Source organism: Hemicordylus capensis, chromosome 3 (genome assembly GCF_027244095.1).
Source record: "Hemicordylus capensis ecotype Gifberg chromosome 3, rHemCap1.1.pri, whole genome shotgun sequence".
Lineage (NCBI taxonomy): Eukaryota > Metazoa > Chordata > Lepidosauria > Squamata > Cordylidae > Hemicordylus > Hemicordylus capensis.
Genome location: NC_069659.1, coordinates 338,616,530 through 338,630,557, shown reverse-complemented (window position 1 = coordinate 338,630,557; position 14,028 = coordinate 338,616,530). Strand labels below are relative to the sequence as shown.

Here is a 14,028-nt window from a genome sequence, read left to right as displayed (position 1 = left end):
TCTTGGAAGTTGGCACTTGGAAGTAGGGGCGAAACAGGGCAAGGGGAGCATCAGGACCCAGGCCGCCATCACCGCCCCTGAAATTATCACAATCCTCACTTCATTCTTCCCTGCTGTCTTCACTTATCATGGAAGAGAATCTGGATATGCTGCTTACTGAGGCAATAGTGTGGACCATTGTTCAAGCTTGTACAACAGAAATGCGAAGGAGTTGTTTAGCAACTGAACAAGCTCTACAGACTGGCTGTGGAATCTCTCCTGGGAGTTTTTTTTAGTTTTTTTTTAAAGGCTGGACAAGCTTCTGTCAGGAATATGCAAAGTCAATAATGGCGAACTTTTGTCTTCTTGGTGGGAGGGGTGTGCTTAATCCTCCAGAGGCTACACAACTCAGCCAAAGAAAAGGGTAGGTTTTTCCAGGCATGATCAAGCTCTTTCACAAAGAGTGACAAGAGCTTTGGAGCACATGTGCTCAATGGCTTTGCACTCATCCTGTTGGGGCATTTAGCATCCCAGTCCACATATGCATAGGCTCTCGCCAGAAGCAGGAGTAAGCTTAACAGTGGAACTTGGGCATTGTGTTGCCTCGTGAGGAGGAGTAGAGGTTGAGGAGTGGTGCTTCCACTGAGTAGTGAGACAGGTAGGAGGGAGTAGGCTCCTCCCTACCTCTCCTCTCACTTGCCCTTAGCAATCATGTTCTGAATATATAAGTGGCCCTCATAGTTGGACATTGGTTAATGAGTGACAAATGAGAAAAAGGTCCACCCCCCTCGCTCACATACAGAGCTTCTGCTACCTGCCCTCCATGTGAGTAAACAAGGTTGTGTCCTTAGCTGGGACTATGTTGCACTGATATAGTGGAATCATGAATGCTGCTTATATATTCTGTCCATCTTCAAATGCATCAAAGACAGCAAATGGAGGGTCTCCAGGTGCTCTCCCATCCAAGCACTGACCCATGTCCAAACTTCTTTAGCTTCAAGAGGCCTGCTGAACCATGTACCTTCAGACCATGCCCTGCGACCCTGTGCTATTTACACAGCACTTCAGAATGCTCAAATTGCTTCACATACATTATCTGAAGTGTCTGTACAATGACCCCATACAGTCAGGCCAGTATTATTATACCCGACTAGTCGAAGACCCTGGCAGAGAGAGGGCAGTTGGGGAAGGAAATCACCACATGCATTTAATCACCAGGCCTGTAGTGGGGGGAAATGGCCTTCTCTGTTTCAGTGTGTGTGTGTGTGTGTCTCCCACTACTGGACAGAAGGGAAAGCCAGTTTTCCCACTGTGATTTGGTTTTCAGTTCTAATTAGTTAATCAGTTGTATTAATTTATTTCCAAGTTTTTAAATATGTTAATTAATTATGGCTTATTTTGTGCAGGCCTGAATTGCGCATGCATACATCCTGGGTAGGATGTGCTATTGTACAAACATGGCACAACATCCACATGTCCATAACATCCAGCCAATGTCTCTCTGGACCTTCGCACTGGAGCTACATTACAGTGATGAGAAGTTTGGCTGTGGGTGGGTGGCTGGCTGTGATTAAACATAAGAACAGCCCTGCTGGATGGCTGTGATTAAACATAAGAACAGCCCTGCCAAGGAGGCCCATCTAGTCCAGCATCCTGTTTCACACAGTGGCCCACCGGATGCATCTGTGGAGCCCACAGGCAAGAGGTATGTGCAGGCCCTCTCTCCTGCTGTTGCTCCCTTGTAACTGGTATTGAGAGGCATCCTGCCTTTGAGGCTGGAGGTGGCCTATAGCCCTCTGACTAGTATCCATTGATAAACCTCTTCTCCGTGAAGTTATCCAAACCCCTCTTAAAGCCATCCAGGTTGTGGATGGAGTAACAGCATATGTTTTAGCTGAGATTGTTTTTAATGAAATGTATAGAAACAATGTATACAGATTTAACAACAATAAAGTTAAATATGGGTAGGAGGACAAGCCACACCTGCTGGCTGGCTGGCTGGTAGGCTTCTCACCGGAACATGTCAGCAGTCCAGTTCTGCTTCCCATGCCCAGCCTGACCCCTCTGGAGAGCCTGCTGCCTGCCAATTCAGCATCTACTTGCCTGTTCACCTGTTTAATACAGCACCTGTCAAGGGTGCATTCAACACTCAAAAAGCATTACAGAGATGCTAAGCAGCACCTGACTTCCTTGTGTTTTCCTCTCAGTGTGACTTTCTGATCATGGCATAGCTCTGGGCTGGAGCTTCATGCAGAATTGGTTTTGCCTAGTATCAGGGAACTTGTTAGCATATACAAAAGCTGTGCAACTTAGACGAAGAGAGCATTTATTGTGGGTGCTGTCCCCAGCCCCTCTCCGATTCGATGTTTTTATTTCAACAGTCGGCAACTCTGCATGAATCATAGCCTCTCTCTCTCTCGCCTTTTCCTCCACCTGCTAGAACAATCTCAGCCATTAATGGGCTGGCAAAGAGATAGCGTGATCATCTTCCATCCGTTTCCTGTCCACCCACCCAGTGAGACTTTTGCCAGAAACGGAGCAAGGGGTTGGCTTGGCCTGCATTTCCAAACTTGCCCTGCTACCAACCACAGCCTTCAAGTGCAGAGAAATGCTGTCTTCCCCCTTCCCCCATAAGCCATTGACTAAAGTGGTACAGTCAAGGCCAACATTAGGGTGAGGGCTAACCCTACTCTTTGTCCTGCCCCTGGGTCCTTTACACACAGCAGGCTTTTTACTGCAAACTCAAAGTTGTTCCAAAAAACCGAGGCAAATAGTGGATTTTTTTTAACCCTGGCTATAAATCAGGCTACACTCCAGCGCGCAGTGAAAAACACAAATTGTGTGTGAACTACTGCCCGATAACATGCAGGGACTTTGGGGTAAATCTGGTCATTCCGGAGGAGAGGCGAGTTAAAGGGCTTTAAAAACTTTCCGGTGACCCTACTATTAAAGATCAAGCCTGCGTCTATCTGCACAGTACCAAAAAATGCTGGGAGAATGGGATAGAAGGTTGGAAATGGCGCCCACACACACACACACACCATTGCTAACTAGAAAACATTCCTGCTAACTAGGCAAAGAGGCACATTTCTAAGTGGTGCTTCTCTAATATGTAGCATGGGGAGAGCAAGTGGCTGTATTTGGGGGAGTGGGGTATATTTTTTTTAATATCTTGCTCTTCCTCCAAGAAGCCCAGAGCAGTGTACTACATACTTAGGTTTCTCCTCACAACAACCCTGTGAAGTAGGTTAGGCTGAGAGAGAAGTGATTGGCCCAGAGTCACCCAGAAAGTATCATGGCTGAAGTGGGATTTGAACTCGGGTCTCCCCAGTCCTAGTCCAGCACTCTAACCACTACACCATGCTGCCTACCCAGCCCTTGCACTACTGACATAGCACACCAACCCTGTGCCACCTTGTATGGTTGTGGTCACCACAGCTGTGACTGTTATCTATCTATCTATCTATCTATCTATCATATTTTATACCGCCTGATATGTATATCTCTAGGCTATGTACAAAATTTAAAATATGTAAGAGTCACAAATTAAAATACATGGCAATAAAAACAATAGAATAAAATTATTTTTAAAAGTGTTTAAAATTATTAAAATTAATTCTAATTAAAAGCCTGAGAGAACAGGAGGGTCTTGAGGTTCTTCCTGAAAACAAACAGAGAAGAGATGCTCTTATTTCAGCAGGAAGCTCATTCCAAAGCCCTGGGGCAGCCACAGAGAAAGCCTGGTCCTGGGTCGCCACCAGACAAGCTGGTGGCAACCGTAACTGCACTCTAACCACTACACCATGCTGGCTCCTATTTCACCCTGGCACAATATCCCTTCAGTGGCTGGGGCTGGTATCTTCCTTGTGTTTCTTTTTATTCGCTCTTTGGGCTCACCATCTTCTTCCTATAATCCCTTTTCTATATAAACCACTTTGAAAGCCTTTTCACAGAAAAGTGGCATATAAATACCAATAGTAAGTATTGCAAATAAAAAGCTGAGAGACAGTGGTTTCCCTAAAGCTGCTCTGGGCCACACTACACATTAGACTGTAGCTCCATGAATTGGACTCTCAATGCAATTTTCTTTTTGTTAAAACAGCTACGGGGAGGGGCTGATTAGGACTGAGGCTACAACGTCAAGGTTGGAAGATCCAACCCTTCACCCTGTGCTGATTCTTCAAATTAAATCACACTTACCCACAAAGCCTTTCCCTCCCCAGGATGTTTTTCACACCCAACTTTTAGCTCACAACTCCTCCAGAATGGAGAGGGTGTGTTCCCATATCAGCCAAATTTACCCTGAAGTCCCTGCAAATTACTGGGGAGCAATTCACACACAATTCGGGTTTTTCTATGTGCAGTAGAGTGTACCCAAATGGGCAGTCCAGTGGCTGCTTTGGGGGGGGGGATATGGTGGGAGTTTCCATCACAGGACTCCAAAGTAACATGTTATTTGTCCCTCAGAGAGTTCACCATCAAGGCAAGCTCTGATCGGAGGCCTTCTTGTCTCCACAGCTCTGTCAATGGGACTCAATGCAGCTTGAGGACTGCAGCCCCCAGAATCAATCCTGAGGCTTGAAGGTATCGGCTACTCTGTCCAGGCACTGTAGCCTGGTCAGGACCCCATGAGCCGCTGTGCTAGCAATTATCAGAAGCCACATAAATATTTCAGAGAAAAGCTACAAGGTAATTCTCTAGTTAAGAAATTAGTTTCATGGATTAATTATATTCAATACTCCGTGGCCTGAGAGAGCTCACGTGATGAATGGAGCCAACATTTCTAATGATGTTTCTCTACAATGAATGATTTGTCAATACTGTTAAATGGAACTCCAGCAGCAACACGGTGTGATATATTTAAAACAAATGATCAGAGGTAATCAGATGTACAAATGTTGTCTCTAACTTCAGCCTCAGAGTATTTTTTTTAAAAGACAATGGGAGGGGAAAAACTTAGTAAGTATAAAATATATTTCTGGGCTCCTTTATTTCCGGGGGGGACGGGGGGACGGACACCAAGCAGAGACTTTCAACAGCTGTAGCTTCCCTGGTTTATCCAAACAGTAGCATTCATTTTTTTTTAAAAAAAATTATTTGTGTTATTCATTCAAAATGTAACTAATGGATTAAAAAGCAAGGGGGTGGAGGAAGTATCTGCCAATCCCATTAATAAAGAAAATATGAAAACGAAGGCAGCAGGGATGGAATATAAGGATGCAATATATATATCAGCCCCACCACCCTCACTTCCTCCAGCACTGCAGGAGCATTAAATATATTCTGCTGAAAAATTGGAATGCCACGGCTCCTGCTCTTACTTAAGAGGATTGCAAAAGCTAATGATAGAACCAGCAGGCTTACAACAACATTTCACTTTTCCTCTTTTAATCAAAACACATAATCAGGCGGTCCAAATGGTCATTTCTGCTTGGATTTTGTTTAACTCGCTAAAACAGCCTTTCAGGTGCCTGGGCTCCTTGGCTGAGGCAAGGACAATATACATTCTCAGCGCCTTTTTCATTGCTCGAGCAAGCACCATCACCTTTATTCCTAATCATCATATTCTTCTCATCTGATGTGCCCTCAGTTCCCTGTGGTTCTCCAATGACAGAACCCGTGTTATTAAAAAGAAAACGAGAGTGAGAGAGACCAAAAATCTATGTCAAATGTCATCCACCATTTCTTAGTGACACCTTTATTACCAAGAACCCTTTTAGTAATTGTTCACAGCAATTAATTATTTGGGAATGGAATGCATTAAAAAGGTTAACATTTATCCTTAGAGGAGCACAAGTCATTTGTGAAAGATACAGTCTGTTTTATTAGCACAAAGAGATTTTATTTTAAGGCAAAAAAAGCCTATTAAATCCCATAAAATGCAGAATATTTCTGCAATTAGCTGCTTGCTGAAAGTCTTGCTCTTTTCACAAGTATGAGCCTGAGATATAAAACATAGCCCAGAGAGCACACTGAAGACCACCAAGAATAAATTGTTGGGAGGCCAAGTCTAATTTCTCTTTTTATCGCCAACTCTTCATCTCACCTCTCATAGTTTCATAGTATGTAATTCTGTTCCAGGAAAAGTTCACTCCAATTCAAACCCTTCTTTCAATTCAGAAATAATCCACCCAAGTATTTCCCATCATCCCTTTCTCTGCCCCACCTCTTGCCATTCCTCTCACTCAGGAGCTCCTATTTTCCAGTGGTTTTGGATTTTCTCCAAATCGTCTTCCCAGGAATACAACTGACATCTAATACCTCACAGCAGATAACGTCTACCCGAAGAAACTAACCTGGGAAACAGGGATTATATCATGGAAATCCCAGAACATTAAGATAAAGAGGCCAGATTGTGTTGGTGTCAGATCAGATGGAGATGGAGACAACCTGAAGAGAATGCAGTTTCTTTTCTCCTTTAACCTGTCAATTTCTCCCTGTAACCAGCCTTTAAACACCTATGCATACATGCCAAACACCCAAGCATCAATCCATCTACCACCAGGTGACTGAAAAGCTACCATACTTAGCTTGGTAAAGAAAAGAGAAATCATTCTTTTTGTTTGTTTGGAACTGCTGTGTCTGCTGAAGAAGACTCTTGTGTAGTTGAAAAACTTACAAATCATTTTGGTCCAATGGGAAGACATCATCTTGACCTATCCCTATGTCTCTCCTTCTCCCTCCCTTGCACATCGGATTGCCTGATTCCTCTGTATTTCTACATCCTCTCTCCTCCCTGGCTGTTTCTCCCACTGATCCTTCAGCTGCCAATAACTAGCAGGCACTCTGCACAGAGGGTTCAGTTGCCCCAGCATTACTGTGACGCTCACTAACGCTCTCCAGATTTTTCTCAATCCCCCCACTTGGCCCAATAGATGCACACTCCTCAGGCAAGACCTCTATTTCCCAGACAAGACTCTGTCTCTTACACACACACACACACACACACACCCCTACCTACTTCTTATTAAGGACCTGGACCCTGAGGAGTCAAATGCAGGTGACGCATAACACAAAGATTGAGAATCACTGGAGGAGGCAGGTCAAGAATTCCTACATTTGGAATGCACAGAGTATAGCGGAAGGCAAGACAAAAGGTTAAGGGTTGGAGGTGGTGAGCCACAATTCCGACCCATTCCAGTGGTGCTCTTGGATTTCTGGAGCAAGGGTGGGTTCCCCTAAGAGTTACACACGGACAGAGAACCACTACCACCACATACCACCAAAGGCTTCATCAGCCCTTTTTATAGGAGTCACGCTGTCTCTTCCATCCTTTCCCAACTAGCCTTTCTGAAACAACTTCCCCAAATTAGTGTGCTTATAGAGCTGCGGAGAACACCTTGATTTTTTTTAAAAAAATACTTTTTAGTTCCACCTGTCAAGTTCTCCTGGGCAGAAAATAAAAGGTAGGCTTCTGCATACTGCTTGAGGATCCTGTCTAAGGCAGCCAGCTAGGGGAAAAAGGAAGCACACCCCAGGAAAAGAAGAGGTCTGTATCTTTTTTCAGAAGATATTGGTGTGTTGGGGCGGGCGGGGGTGGTGGTGGTGGTGGAAACATCCAGCTTAAAATGTAGACAAAACATGTGTGGAGCAGACATTCAGCTCTTGAAATATGGAAGGGGGAGATGGGGGTGTTAATCAGGTTTAACGCTAGAGAGCAAGCAAAGACAATCCAGATTATCAAAGGCAGGAACAAGGAGCCCTTTCGGTACAAGGAGGACGAAGATGGGCAAGGAAAGGAAAGACAAGTTATTGGAAAGCCAAGACAGAACATGCTGGCGTCGGAAAGGACAGAAATAGCCGCCTTACCTTCAACTATTCCTCCTTTGTACCTGATCTGCAATCATAAATACTTGGAGCGGAGGCTTAAGTTGACGGCTTAGGGTTTGAAAAGCAAAGGTATGTCTTCTTCAGTGCCCCTCTTTTGGAAAGAGGCTCGGCCGAAGAATGTGGAAAGCTGGTCCTTTAGTATCCATTAGCTCCCTAGAGGATTGCAAGTGTCTTGAAAGAGAAGCGGGAAGGACGGGGGCGGGGGGACGACGAAGAATTTGGTGGAGTGGGGAGAAGAAAATCGAAATCTGTGTCTCTACACACAAAAGGGGCTGCTGCTGCTGCTGCTGCTAGATCCAACCTCCTCCTCCCCCCGTTTAAAAAAAAAAAAAAAAAGAGGAGCGGGAGATAGAAATTTCAAAGACGTGTCTGGTTACAAACTTGGCAAGCCAAACGTATCCACGGAATTCCTCGTCGGAAGGCGATTTAAAAAGACATATATTTTTTTCAAGGGAGCGGGGGTCAGATAGATATAGATATATACAGAATTTCCAGGGTGTTTGGTTTCTCTCTCTCTCTCTCTCTTAGGTGGAAGGAAAAGAAAAAAGGACCAAGAAGAGGCAGTTACACGCACGCACTGGCCAAAGGAGACGGAGCAGGCACAGGCAGACCCCGGCTTGCTGAGCTATACATCCTAGGCAAAGTGAGCAGCATCAATCGCCTCCAAAATCCGAGCAAAGGCTCCTGCAGTTGAGCTGCCTTTTTCTCTCCCCCCGCCCGCCTTGCTTGGCCGCTGCCGCCGCCGCTGCTACCTGTAGACACAAGAAGGAGGCGCGGACACGCTCAGGCGCGCGGCGGCGCGTGCGCGCACTCACCCACGCTAAGTACCCGCACACACGACGGCCGGGCAGCTGCGCAGGGCGCACGTTGGCGCGCTTGGACAGCAGCAGCATCAACCGCTGCCGCCGAGCCCGAAAGGCCAGCGGGCTTTTTCCTTGCCCTCCTCCTCCTCCCCTTCTAGCCCTTGGCGTCCTCTGCTCCCTCCCCACCGCCTTGGTTTGGGGGAGACTCCTCAGGGCCTGGGAAAGGAAGGGAAGGGAGCTCTCTGGCATGTGCAAACTCTCTCTGTGTGTGTGTGCGCGCGCGCGCGCCCGCGCATTCCTGCCGCCCCGCCCGCAGCTCCCCGCGCGCTCCGCTTGGCCGGCAGCAGCGTGGTGGCAGCACTGAGGGTGAGAAAGAAGCCCGGCGTCGACGACGGTGACGTGGGACGGGGAAAGCTGCAAACCCACCCAGGGAGGGAGGGAGAGAGAGGCAGCGGCAGTGTGATTGTAAAGCCTCTGCTGCCGCGGAAAGTTTCCCCAGAGAGGCTGCCTCTGCCTGCTTTCGCTCTCTCGCGCACAGGCCTCTGTCTTCCTTTTTGCAAAATTCTCTTTCCGAGATGATCTCGAAGTGCCGCCCGTCGAAGAAGAGGCGGCGTGCATCAGATCAGAAGTGGCGCGGGGGGGGGGGAGCGCGCGTGGGGCAGGGACCCGGGTGGAAAAGCAGCCGAAAGGAGGACCGGTAAGCTCAAAGGAGAGAAGTTATGTCCCACATGGGCGACCCCCTGGTAGTAGAGGGGCAGGTGACGTGGGTGATATTGGAGCCAGGACCTAAAGGCTGCAAGTTAAGCATCACCCCCCCCACACACACACACGCAGTATTTTTAACACGTGGGTTCTGGAGGGCACAAACAGCAACTGAACTCACAAGAATGTAAGAGAATATGAAACAGGTATATATGTGTGTCAATATTGATGAGCCGAAACATTTCAACACACAACTCAACATATTCCCATGCTATATATTTGGGGTTTTGGTTTTTTTGAGGATTGGGGGGGGCCCAGGGGGTGTGGAGGCCCTGGACTTCCGCTCAGAAGTCCAGGGGTAAGAGCGCCTCTGCCTGGTAGGGAAATGGTGGCGTGAGCTTGAGGGGTGGACTGGACACAATTTTACCAAGGGGTCCTATGAAGCTGCCCTATTCTGGGTCAGACCATTGGCCCTTCTAGGTCAGTATTGCCTATGCCAGGCATGGGCAAACTTCTGGAGAGGAGAGTTGGTCTTGTGGTAGCAAGCATGACTTGTCCCCTTAGCTAAGAAGGGTTCTCCTTGGTTGCATATGAATGGGGGACTAGATGTGTGAGCACTTAGGGGATGGAACCACTCTGGGATGGGGATGTGCACGAACCGGTTCGGAGGCCATGTTGGAGGCCTCCGAACCGGTTCAGAACCGGACCGGTCCGGCGGTCTGGCACTGAGGAGGGGTCTACCTTTAAGGGCGGGGGGGTAGAACTTACCCCTCCCGCCGCTCTTCCCCCTCCGGCGCTGCAATTTAGGTCCAAGTTTTGGGGGCGGCAGCGTTCCTCCCTGCCGCCCCTGCCCCCGTCGTTGCCTGGAAGTCTCAGTAATATGATCACGCATGCATGTCGCAGCGCGCATGTGCCTGCCGCCGCCGTGCGCGCGCCTGCCGCCTACGTCACACGCAGCGTGCGTGTGACATAGGCGGCGCGTGCACGGCGGCAGGCGCACGCGCGCTGCAACGCACGCATGCGTGATCGTATTACTGAGACTTCCGGGCAATGACGGGGGCAGGGGCGGCAGGGAGGAACGCTGCCGCCCCAAAAACTTGGACCTAAATTGCAGCGCCGGAGGGGGAAGAGCGGCGGGAGGGGTAAGTTCTACCCCCCCGCCCTTAAAGGTAGACCCCTCCTCAGTGCCGAACCACACCGTGTGGCTACTCTACTCCACTACTCTGGGAAGAGAATCTAGGTTCCAAGTTCCCTCCCTGGCTTCTCCAAGATAGGGCTGAGAGAGATTCCTGCCTGCAACCTTGGAGAAGCCGCTGCCAGTCTGGGTAAGCAATCCTGAGTTAGATGGACCAAGGGTCTGACTCAGGATATGGCAGCTTCCTATGTTGCTAAACCTGCCCCTCCAGCTGTTGTGAATTACAATTCCCATCATTCCTAGCCACAAAAAATAAATCCCTCTTGGCCTACACCAGGGATTCCCAAGCTTGGGTCCTCAGAGGTTGTTGGACTGCAACTCCCATCATCCCAAAGGTCATTGTGGCTGGGAATGATGGCAGTTGCAGTCCAACAACCTCTGAGAATCCAGATTTGGAGACCCAGAGGTGATCCTACCCATGGACTTCAGGGCCAAAGTCCAGGGCCTCCACAGCCCCTGGGGTCCCCCAAATCCTTTTTAATCTGTCCCCGGTGGTATGGCCTGGCCTAGCAAGACGATGCCTAATTTGCAGGGGAGGGGGGCCTGCAAGTTAAGGTTAAAGGAACCAAATTTTATCTATCCCACTGCAACTAAGCCTAAGTATAGATAAATATAAAATAAATGTGTGTGCTTTTCATAGGAACATAGGAAGTTGCCTTATACTGAGTCAGACCATTGGTCCATCTAGCTCAGGATTCTACACAAACTGGCAGTGGCATCTCCAAGGTTGCAGGCAGGAGTCTCTCTTAGTCCTATCTTGGAGATGCCAGGGAGGGAACTTGGAACCTTCTGCATGTAAGCATGCAGATGCTCTTCCCAGGGCAGCTCCATTCCCTGAGGGGAAGATCTTACAGTGTTCACATGTAGTCTCCCATCCAAATAAAAACCAGGGCAGGCCCTGCTTGCAAAGGGGACAATGCATGCTTGCTACCACAAGATTAGCTCTCTTCCCATGTTGACATCTGCCTCAATTTTTTAAAAAATTCATCTTATTTGTATACTGCCCACCATCTAAGTCTCTAGGCAGTTTGCAACAATAAAACAAACCAAGAAAATTTTAAAACATATAAAAAGTTCAAATTAAAATTACTATCCATAAAACTGCTAAGTAGCAAAAAAGCTGAAGAGATGTGTCTTTAGCTGTTTCCTAAAATCCAACAAGGATGTTTCCTCTATGCCAGATGTTGAATTTTAACCCCCTTGGGGCAGGGCCCTGTGCCTTCTATAGTATGTAAAGTGCTATGCATTTTGATGATGCTATATACCTAAATAAATACATAGCATTCTGCATTACAATGTCTGCACAGCATTCACTACTAAGCCTCCTTTAGCTGCCATTGCTGTGTAAAGTTTATGCCCTATTCACATATTATCAAGCAGTTTCTTTATTTGAAGGGCACTATTGTTAACTGAGCAACCTAAAAGTGAACTGAAGTGCTCTAGACTTTCATTGTCAAGCACTAACACTATTGCTTTGCTGAACTCCACACCTACAGGAAGGAACATTGTCATAGGAAAAATGGCCGTTTTTTCCAGCAACTAAATGCAAGGCAAGTAGAGAATTTGAGCACCTGTTTAGGGATACTTTATGATTAACTCACCTGAGCTCTTCTACATTGTCACCCATATCAGTAGACTGGAATTGATTCCAGAAGGCTCTTAGGGCCTACAGGTGGGGCCTTGACTCTCCATTTGGACACCACTGACATACATAATGAGTAAATGTGATTGTCATCCAGGTTCCTGATAGCTGTTTTGAATATACATCAAGAGCTCTTTATGAGAAAGGCAGAGAAGCCCTACTGCTCAATTAACGCAATTGGACGAACAGACGGAACAAAATACTGGGGGTTTTTTAATGGTAGTATTAGATATGCAACAGTCTGGCCATTCAGCAGAGATTCCAAAAGATATCACACGTCGTCCGTGTGGCAGCATCCATTTGCAAAGCCCTGGAATCCAGATGACACAGGGAACTGTAAACCAGGAATCTGACTGGCAGAACCATAAATGAGTCATTTTAGATGGCCAAATAAAATTGTAATTCAACACAAGATAAATGTAAGGAGTTTGGATGGGTCTCTTCCTCTTTAAGTGCCAGCTTCTAATTCCTGTGAAAACAGGGTCAGACGTTCCATCTGCTGTGCAGCAGGAGATGGGGCTGAATCAAATGCATGGAGAATGGAAGGCTTCTTCTGGGACATGCTTACCCTAATCTCAGGAAAACAGGTGAGACTCTCCTCCTTCTGCATTTGCATACGTGTTTGTCAACCTTGACTCAGTTCCAGGCAGACACCAGAGAGAGGCTCTGGGGGTTTAATCACAGGACTGTGTCTAGTGTTGTATTTAATTAACATAGTGATAAAACATAGGAATATATGTCTGGTAGACTTCAAGTGCTACTTATTTTGTGATGATTTAGAAGAGAGAGTTGTTGGGGCAGGAAGCTGCACTTAGCTAGTGAAACCTGCATTCAGATCTCCACTCAGCCATGAAGATTGCTGAGTGATTCTGGCCCACTTGCCATCTCTCACCCTAACCTACCTCACAGAGTTGTTGTGAGGATACCGTGCAATAGATACACTCCTTGAAGGAAGGGAGGATTGTAAAGGTGATTAATAAATTATGTATGTATATATTGATTAGAGCATCAATGTACATGATGCTTTACAGAATAATGTATGCATAATTACTTTACAGAGTAATGTATGCATAAAAGGTAGAGCTCAGTCCAATGATGCTTACAGTCTAAACTTTGACAGAGGGAAGGTAACGGGCATGGAGGAAAAGAGAGAGAGAATTTCTCTCTCTCCCTCCCTGTCTCCTGATGCTAAGCTCCTTGGAGGAATGGAGAAATGCAAATGTGATTAAAAAGTATAGCTGACACTCTGCACAAACACAAGTGTGTTTGTACAATTCTTGTGTTTTGCACAAGGGTAATATTGCAAGGCAATAGAGTATTGTGTGGTATGTCAGCCTATGTATTGCATCAGTGTATATGATATTTTATTGGATAAAAGATAGATCATTGTCTCATGAAGCTTACTGTCTACATTTCCTTCCTTTTTTCCTTTCTCCCTCCTATGAGTGGCAATGTATTTTTTGTATTTATTTTAATACACTGCAGGTTAAAACTGCAAAACAGCAGATTTCATCAATCAGACATCATGGGAGGAAACCCCGCCTCCACATTTTGAAAACTTGTTTCTTTCATAAACAAGAGACTACCATCCAATCCAGGAGCTAATGGAATTCGGAAGGAATTCATAAAGTCAATTTAGCCACAGATACAACCCTCTTTTATCCAGTAATCACAATTATTTGTGCTGTTCCAAGGGTCTTTAAAAGTTTCTTAATTCTGAATCACAGAAACCTCACTAGAATTCTGAAAGGATAATGAGAAATAATTGCCTGGTTTAATATCTGAGAGAGGGGGAAATATTTCTGAACTCACTGTAATCATGAACTGAGTTTTCATGAAACACAGAAACTGAAGAAGCTCACCAATCACAGCTTTCT

General features: G+C 46.5%; 1 protein-coding gene across 3 annotated transcripts in view; it reads right to left on the bottom strand.

Moving 5' to 3' along the window:
* NLGN1 (neuroligin 1) overlaps positions 1–8,350 on the bottom strand; it is a 987,462-nt gene extending 979,112 nt beyond the window's left edge. For all 3 annotated transcript variants that reach the window (XM_053306121.1, XM_053306123.1, XM_053306120.1), the window contains exon 1: positions 7,789–8,350. The gene's annotated coding sequence lies outside the window, so the exon portion shown is untranslated. The remainder of the gene's footprint in view (positions 1–7,788) is intronic.
* Positions 8,351–14,028: the final 5,678 nt, after the last annotated feature.